The following is a 9,425-nucleotide window of genomic DNA, read 5'->3' on the forward strand; positions in this document are numbered from 1 at the left end:
CTCTGGAATGAAATCTAACCCTCAAAATCTGACCAAAGGCAAAAATGTTACCAATGGCAACCTGGTCAGTTATCCTGCAAGGAAAGACCGAAAATAAGATATGGGGCGACATTCTCCGACCCCCCCCGCTGGGTCCGAGAATCGCCGGGGGCTGGCGTGAATCCCGCCCCCGCCGGTTGCCGAAGTCTCCGGCACCGGATATTCGGTGGGGGCGGGAATCGCGCCGAGCCGGTTGGCGGGCCCCCCTGCTCGATTCTCCGGCCCGAATGGGCCGAAGTCCCGCCGATAAATTGCCTGTCCCGCCGGCGTAAATTAAATCACCTACCTTACCGGCGGGACAAGGCGGCGCGGGCGGGCTCCGGGGTCCTGGGGGGGGCGCGGGGGGATCTGACCCCGGGGGTGCCCCCACGGTGGCCTGGCCCGCGATCGGGGCCCACCGATCCGCGGGCGGGCCTGTGCCGTGGGGGCACTCTTTCCCTTCCGCCTCTGCCACGGTCTCCACCATGGCGGAGGTGGAAGAGACTCCCTCCACTGCGCATGCGTGGGAAACTGTCAGCGGCCGCTGACGCTCCTGTGCACGCGCCGCCCGGAGATGTCATTTCCGCGCCAGCTGGCGGGGCAACAAAGGCCGTTTCCGCCAGCTGGCGGGGCGGAAATTCCTCCGGCGTCGGCCTAGCCCCTCAATGTTGGGGCTCGGCCCCCAAAGATGCGGAGCATTCCGCACCTTTGGGGCGGCGCGATGCCCGTCTGATTGGCGCCGTTTTGGGCGCCAGTCGGCGGACATCGCGCCGCTTCTGGAGAATTTCACCCCAGTACTGCGAAAAACAAAACTTTTAAAAGTCATGCAACCAAGACAGGGAATGGATGCATTTGCAAACTCACAGTGAAAGTCCTATCTTTCAGTTTAGAATCAGTGATGGAGTCCTTTTGACTACAGAGACGTCAGGGACTCTCCTAGACTCATTGGGGATCTCTCCAGTATTCGACTCTGTGGGAAAAGTGCATTAAAAATTTTTTTTTAAACTTTTTGCGGTTGGCAGCATTTTACTGAGATCTTTAATTAGAAAAGAGCAGCTGGTTCCAGTGAGTTCCAACTGGGACAACCTCTGACAAACCCAGTATTACCTAAACTTACTTTATTGGGAAAATGTTGTGCTCAGGGCTGTAAATCCAACTCTGATGCACAAGCAAAACACTGTGGATGCTGGGAATCTATGATAAAATTGGAATCAAAGAATCCCTACAGTGCAGAAGGAGGCCATTCGGCCCATCGTGTCTGCACCGACTCTCTGAAAGAGCACCCTACCTAGTGTCAGGCCCCCACATTATCCCGTAATCAAGTAACCCCACATAACCTTTTTGACACTAAGGGCAATTTACCATGGCCAATCCACCTAACCTGCACATCTTTGGACTGTGGGAGGAAACCAAAATCACACCTGGAGTATTGTGTGCAGTTTTGGTCTCCTTATCCAAGGAAGATACCCCGGCCACAAAGGGAGGGCAGCAATGGATCACCAGGCTGATCCCTGGGATGGTGAGATTGTCCTAAGAAAAAGGATTGAGACTGGGCCTGTATTATCTAGAGTTTAGAAGAAAGAGAGGTGATCTTATTCAAGTGTACAAATTCTTATAGGGCCTGCTGGGGTAGATGCAGGAGGATGTTTGCCTTGGCCGAGGGGGGGTGGGGGGTGGTGGTGTTTAGAACCGAGGGACACCGTACAGCATAAGGGGCAGGCCATTTAGAACAGGGACGAGGAGGAATTTCTTCACTCAGAGGGTGGCGAACCTTTGCAATTCTCTACCCCAGAGCAGACTCAGTCATTGCCTATGCTCCAAACAGAGGTCAATAGATTTATAGTGGGTTAATGAGGAATGGGACTTCTGATAAGGGAATAGTGTAGATGGGCTTTAGAGTGGTTTCACAGGTCGGCGCAACATCGAGGGCCGAAGGGCCTGTACTGCGCTGTAATGTTCTATGTTCTATGTACTTCGAAACACCAGACGAAGTATGGACTTTTAATAAAGAAAAGAGGCTGGAGGCGAATTAAAAGACACTGAAGCTTTGGAGAAGTACTGTGGCGGCGATTTGTTGTGCTGGGCTGTATAAGTATAAGTAGTGCTATGTGTAATAATGGGCTGTTTGGATGGCGAAAGGCAACTTTGCCTTGCAGGGAGCTGGTTAGCGGGGGGATGGTCTTTGGGGTTGGTTCTGTTTTTTGGGTGTTTTTTTTTCTAAAGTGGCTGTTTCTTCACTGTTTTTTTCTGATGTTTGTTTACTGGGGAATGTGATGCTTTGAATATGTTTGTCCAAGTGGGGGGAGAGGGGAGAGAACAATGGGGAGACAGACTGCTTGGTGCCATGGGTGGGAGCTATCAAGTCAGCTAGATCAGCTGACTCACGGAAGCAGTGGGGGCGAGCAGGTGTTAAGCTGGAGCTTGATATGGGGGGGTTGGGTTTCTGGTGCTGTTACCATGGGGCGGAGGAAGCGGGGTGCGCTGCTTTGCTGACAGGGGAGGAACTGTTACTAGGGGACAGAGGCCGGCTGCGGCAAAGGAATTGATGGGGATTATGGAACAGATGGGGGGAGTAGACCCATGGAGGTTTGCACGGCCAAGGGCAAAGAAGTTTTCCTTTTTCTCACATGTCCACAAGGTATACTCTCGCATCGACTTCTTTGTTCTGAGCAGGGCGCTATTACAGGAGGTGGTGGATACTGAGTACTCGGCAATCGCAGTGTCGTATCATGCCCTGCATTGGGTAGATCTACATGTTAGTGTGGAGAGAGGGCAACGTCCGCTGTGGAGTTGCTAGCGGATGAAGCAATCTGTGGGCGAGTTAACAAGTCCATCCAGAATTACCGGGAAACAAAAGATACGGGGCAAGTCTCCACAGCGACGGTTTGGGAAGCTCTGAAGGCAGTGGTCAGAGGGGAATTAATTTTGATACGGGCCCATAGAGAAAAGGCGGAACTGGCTGAGAGGGATAGGTTAGTGGAGGAGATACTTCAGGTGGACAGGAGATACCCGGACGCAGGGCTACTGAGGGAGCAGCGGAGGTTACAGGCGGAGTTTGGGCTGTTGACCACAGGGAAAGCGGTGGAACAGTTCAGGAAGGCAAGGGGGGTTTTATGAGTACGGGGAAAAGGCAAGCAGAATGTTGGCGCACCAGCTCAGGAAAAGGGAGGCGGCCAGGGAGATAGGTACCGTAAAGAGTAGAGGCGGGAATACTGTCCTGGACCCAGCGGGGGTGAACGAGGTGTTTAAGGACTTCTATAGTAAATTATATGAGTCAGAACCCCCGGCTAGGGTAGAGGGGATGAGGTAGTTTTTGGATCAGTTGAGGTTTCCGAGGGTAGTTGAGGATCTGGTGGAAGGGCTGGAAGCCCCAATTGAGATTGAGGAAATATTCAAGGGGCTGGAGGGCATGCAGTCGGGCAAGGCCCCCGGGCCTGACGGCTACCCGGTGGAATTCTATAAGAAGTTTTCAGAGATATAGAGCCCACTGCTGGTGAGGACATTTAATGAAGCAAGAGAGAAGTGAGTCCACCCCCGAACAATGTCGCAGGCCTCAATTTCATTGATCCTGAAACGGGAGTAGGACCCGGAGCAATGCAGGTCATACAGGCCAATTTCTCTACTGAATGTGGATGCCAAACTGCTGGCTAAGATACTGGCCACAAGGATAGAGGATTGTGTCCCGGGGGTGATAGGGGAAGACCAGACAGGATTTGTAAAGGGCAGGCAACTCACGGCCAATGTTCAAAGGCTTTTAAATGTTATTACGATGCCCTCAGAAGGAGGGGAGATGGAGGTGGTGGTAGCGATGGATGCGGAGAAGGCTTTTGATCGGGTGGAGTGGAATTACCTGTGGGAGGCGCTGGGAAGGTTTGGGTTTGGTGAGGGCTTTATTGACTGGGTGCGGTTGCTCTATCAGGCACCAGTAGCGAATGTGCGTACAAACTGGCAAAGGTCGGGGTGCATTAAACTACACCGAGGGATGAGGCAAGGGTGCCCCCTCTCCCCGTTACTGTTTGCTCTGGCCATAGAGCCATTGGCCATGGCGTTAAGAGCCTCTAGGAACTGGAAAGGGCTGGTTCGTTGGGGGGGGGGGGGGGGGGGGGGCTTTACGCAGACGACCTGCTCTTGTATATTTCAGACCCGTTGGAGGGGATGGGGGAAGTCATGCGAATCCTGGGGGAATTTTGCAATTTTTCAGGGTATAAATTGAACACGGGAAAAGCGAGATGTTCGCGATCCAGGCAAGAGGACTGGAGAAGAGACTATGAGAGCTGCCGCTTGGAATGGTAGGAAAGAGCTTTCGGTATCTGGGAATCCAGGTGGCCCGGAAATGGGAGGTACTACACAAGTTAAACCTATCCCGGCTGGTAGAACAAATGGAAGGGGACTTTAAGAGATGGGACATACTCCCACTATCACTGGCGGGGAGGGTACAGACCGTGAACATGACGGTCCTCCCCAGATTTCTGTTTGTCTTTCAGTGCGTCCCCATCTTCATCCCAAAGGCCTTTTTTAAATGGGTAAATAAGGTTATTTCGGGCTTTGTGTGGGCGGGTAAAACTTGCGAGTGAAGAAAGGGTTGCTGGAGCGCAGTCTGGGGGGAGGGTGGGTTGGCGCTGCCGAACTTCTGCAATTACTACTGGGCGGCTAATATAGCCATGATTAGGAAGTAGGTAGCGGGGAGGGGTCGGCGTGGGAGCGGATGGAGGCGGCGTCATGCCAAGACACCAGTTTGGGAGCAGGTAAAGGCACCTCTTCCGTTCTCGCCAGCCCGATACTCCACAAGTTCGGCGGTGGTGGCAGATCTGAGAATCTGGGGGTAATGGAAGAGATATAAGAGAGTGGAGGGAGCATCGCTTTGGACCCCGATTTATAATAATCATCGGTTTGTACCGGGTAGGCTAGACGGTGGGTTCCGGAGATGGCAAAGGGAAGGATGGGGGATCTATTTATAGATGGGAGCTTTCCCAGCTTGAAAGCCTTGGAGGATAAATTTAAATTGCCAGTAGGGAACGGGTTTAGGTATTTGCAGGTGCGAGACTTCCTGAGGAAACAGGTGCCGACCTTTCCGCTGCTGCCGCCACGGGTGATACAGGATAGAGTAGTCTCCAGTACCTGAGAGGGGAAGGTTTCAGATATTTACCAGGAGCTTTCGGAGACAGAGGAAACTCCGGTGGAGGAGCTTAAGGGCAAGTGGGAGGATGAGCTAAGAGGAGAGATAGTGGCGGGTCTATGGGCGGATGCCCGAAGTAGAGTTAATAACTCCTCATCATGCGCCATGTTTAGCCTGATACAATTTAAGGTAGTCCACCGGGCACACTTGACAGCGGCTAGGATGAATACGTTTTTCGGGTAAGAGGATAGGAGTGCGAGTGAAGTCCAGCAAATCATGTCCACATGTTTTGGGTATTCCCAAAGCTCAGAAGGTTTTGGCAGGGTTTTGCTAAGGCAATGTCCACGGTGCTAAAAACACGGGTGGTGCCGAGTCCGGAGGTAGCGATCTTTGGAGTGTCGGACGAGCCGGGAGTTCAGGGGGCGAAAGAGGCTGACGTCTTGGCCTTTGCCTCCCTGGTAGCCTGGAGACGGATCTTGTTAATGTGGAGGGACTCGAAGCCCCCGAGTGTAAAGACCTGGGTTAGTGACATGGCTGGGTTTCTCAGTCTCGAGAAGATAAAGTTTGCCTTCAGGGGGTCAATGGTCGAGTTCACCCGGAGGTGGCAGGTGTTCGTCGACTTTCCAGGGAAAATTAAAATGTCAGCAGGGACATCCGGTGGCGGCCATGGTGTGAGTGGTCGCACATTTGGCAGCTCCCACTCGAGGCTGTTTTTTCGATCCTATTCCCCGTTTGCAAGGTGGCTGTTTTGTGGAAAAAAGGTGCAGGGGTGACCGGAGAAAGTTTAACTCCACTGGTGGGGCTGGTGGATGGATCCACGGACCAGAAGTGGGTAGAGAAAAAGGGAGCAGTTGGAATAAGAGAACCTTCGTGCGACACAGATCAAGATGGTGGAGGGTAAAAGGTCAGCCCTGCCCACCCTGTGGTTGATGGAGCACCTGGTGGACTTCTTGATTGAGAAGTTTAGCCAACAGAGGAGGGAGGCCCAGGAGGACCAAGCCAAGGTGGTGGAACCATTAAAAGTGGGAGTTGACTGCGCGGAGCAGTGGCTGGAGTCCCAGGGCCAGGCTATTCGGAAAATGGAGGAGGGGTGGGGGAGCACAAGGAGCAGCTCGCCTCTTTGGTGACTGAAGTGGGTCTGATGCGAGAGACCCAGAAGCGGATAAAGGAGAAGGTGGAGGACTTGGAGAATCGCTCCCGGAGACGGAATCTAAGAATCGTGGGGATGCCAAAGGCGCAATGGAGCGGAGGCTGGCATGTATGTAGCCAAGGTGCTGGAGAAGTTGAAAGGGGAGAGGGCCTTTGATCAGCCCCTGGAGGTCGACCGAGTGCACAGGGCACTGATGAGGAACCGCAGGCGAATGAGCCGCCGAGGGCGATGGTGGTGCATCTTCACCGGTTCCTGGACAAGGAGACGATATTGAGATGGGCGAAGTAGACAAGGAAATGCACTGAGATGGGAGCGAGCTTCAGGTGTACCAGGAACTGGGTGCAGACCTGGCGAAGAGGAGGGCTGGGTTTAATCGGGTGAAGGCTGCCCTCTTTAAAAAGGGAGTGAAGTTTGGGATGTTGTACCCGTCCCGCCTCTGGGTAGTTTGTAATAGCCAAGAACATTATTTTGGAACGCCAGAGGAGACGATGGAGTTTTTAAGAGACAATGGACTGGCAGGAGAAGGAGGACATTGAACTGTGGAGGAGGTATGAGGAGATGGGTGCTTTTTCTGTCCATTTTCTCATATATTTATTTTCTTGTTTTATGGTTGTTGGAGAACTTTTCTCCCTCAAGATATTTTGTTGCGCTGAGGGTGAGAGCACCTTTTTTCTGGTTTTGTTTTTGTTTGTAAGATGTGCGTGTGGGGGGGAATTAGCAGGGGGAGAGGTAGGAGGCTCAGGCATCTTGGGCGGGGGCTACCAGGCTAGCTGGGTGGACTAGTTAACGGGAGCGCAGTGGGGGGTAATAAGGTGGTTAGTGAAGCAGAGTGGGATGGGATTGTTGTTTTGTTCAAAGGTGTTGTTGCTGTGGCATAACATGGGAGGGAGTGGTAACGGTGGATATCTGAGGATGGGCCTGGCGGGTTGCGTGGCATGGGCTGGGGCTGGCCGAAGAAGGGGTATGGTCGAGGCAACATTTGATTGAGTGGAATCAAGGAGCCCTAGAAAAAATTGAGTCAACGGCAATCCGGGGGAAACTTCTCCACCGGTTGGAGTCATACCCAGCACAAAGGAAGTGGTTATTAGAGATCAATTATCCCAGTCCCATGATATCATTGCAAGAATGTCAGTGTAGTGTCCTAGGCCTAGCCATCTTGAGCTGCTATATCAATGACCTTCACTCCATCATAAGGTCAGAAGTGGGGATGTTCACTGATGATGGGACCATAAGACACACGAGCAGAAGAAAGCCATTTGGCCCATCAGGTCCTCTCCGCCCAGAGAAGGTTCACTTGGTTGATCTCGGGTACAGAGGGATATTCTTTTGTGGAATGAAGAAGAATGAGAGATGACCTTATTGGGCGGCATGGTAGCACAGTGGTTAGCACTGTTGCTTCACAGCGCCAGGGTCCCGGGTTTGATTCCTGGCTTGGGTCACTGTCTGTGCGGAGTCTGCACGTTCTCCCTGTGTATGCGTGGGTTTCCTCTGGGCTCTCTGGTTTCCTCCTACAAGTCCTGAAAGATGTGCTTGTTAGGTGAATTGGGTATTCTGAATTCTCCCTCAGTGTACCCGAACAGGCGCCGGAGTGTGGGAATTTTCACAGTAACTTCATTGCAGTGTTAATGTAAGCCTACTTGTGACACTAATAAAGATAATTATTGTTATTGAGACACAAAGGATTCTCAGTTGGCTTGACAGGGTAGATGCTGAGAGGTTGTTTCCTCTTGTGGAGATTCTAGGACCGGAGGGCATCATCTCAAAGTAAGGGGTCACCCATTTAAGACAGAGATGGAGAGGAATTTCTTCTCACAAAAGGTAGTGAATCTGTGAAATTCTTTACCACAGAGGGCTGTCGGGGCTGGGTCGTTAAGTATGTTTAAGGCTGTCCGGTGGCGGCCATGGAGGAGTAGGTCGCACATTTGATAGCTCCCACCTGTGATGGACATTTGGACCCTTTTCTCCCATTTTCCCCCGGATTTTATTAGATAAATCGGAGAAGAGTGAGACGGTGAGGAGAAATCCGCCTCCAGTGTATGGAGAATTGGACCAGAAGTGGCCGTTCTGAGAAGACAAAGTTCTACAAGGAAGACGCGAGCAGAGCTGGCAACGTGGGAAACCATGACGGAGACGCAGGGCCGCGTGGTGATGGTAGTGGTCGACGGAGCAGCTGGTGAAATTTTTTAAAGATTGCTTCAGCAAGCTTAAGGACACGCTGAACTTGATCAAGGCTTTGATTGATCAGGTGATGCAGAATCAAGAAACCCACGGACGTGCGATCCAGGAGGTGGAGAAAAAGGTGTCCGAGCACGAGGAATACCTAACCGCGCTGGAGACCAAGGTGGAGATGATGAATGATGGCCAGAAAAGAATGCAGGAGAAGCTGGAGGACCTGGAAAACAGGTCCAGGAGGCAGAACCTGAGAATCGTCGGCCTCCCTGAAGGCAGTGAGGGATCTGATGCGAGGGCCTGTGAGACAAACATGTTGGAGAAGTTGTTGGGGGCTGAGGGGTTCCCTCGGCCCCTGGAAGTGGATAGAGCGCACAGAGCCCTCGCGAAGAAGCCCCGAACGAATGAGCCGCTGAGGGCAATGGTGGTACGTTTGCATTGATTCCTGTACAAGGAACACGTTCTGCGGTGGGCCAAGAAAGAACAGAGCAGCAGGTGGGAGAATTGTGAGCTGCGCATTTATCAAGACCTGGGCGCGGATTTGGCCAAGAGCTGGGTCTAATCGGGCAAAAGCGGTCCTCTTTAAGAAGGGGGTGAAGTTCGGGATGTTGTACCCAGCCCGTCTGTGGGTCACATATGAGGAACGGGATTTTTACTTTGAAACACCAGACAATGTATTGACTTTCAACAAGGAAAAAAAGACTGGAGGTGAACTAAAGACACTGAATCCTTGGGGAGATTATTGCAGTGGTGATTTGTTGACAATCACTTTTGTGCTGGTTTGAATAAGTAGTGTTATGTGCAATAAGGGGCTGTTTTGATGGCTGAAGTTAACTTTGTCTTACTGGGAGTTGGGTGGAGGGGGGCTGGTTTCTGTGGTTGTTTTTTCTGTGGTAGTTTTTCCATTGTTTTTTCTGATATTTGTTTACTGGGGGATGTGATGCTTTGAATATATTTGTCCAAGTGGGGGGA

Source organism: Scyliorhinus torazame, chromosome 10 (genome assembly GCF_047496885.1).
Source record: "Scyliorhinus torazame isolate Kashiwa2021f chromosome 10, sScyTor2.1, whole genome shotgun sequence".
Classification (NCBI taxonomy): Eukaryota; Metazoa; Chordata; class Chondrichthyes; order Carcharhiniformes; family Scyliorhinidae; genus Scyliorhinus; species Scyliorhinus torazame.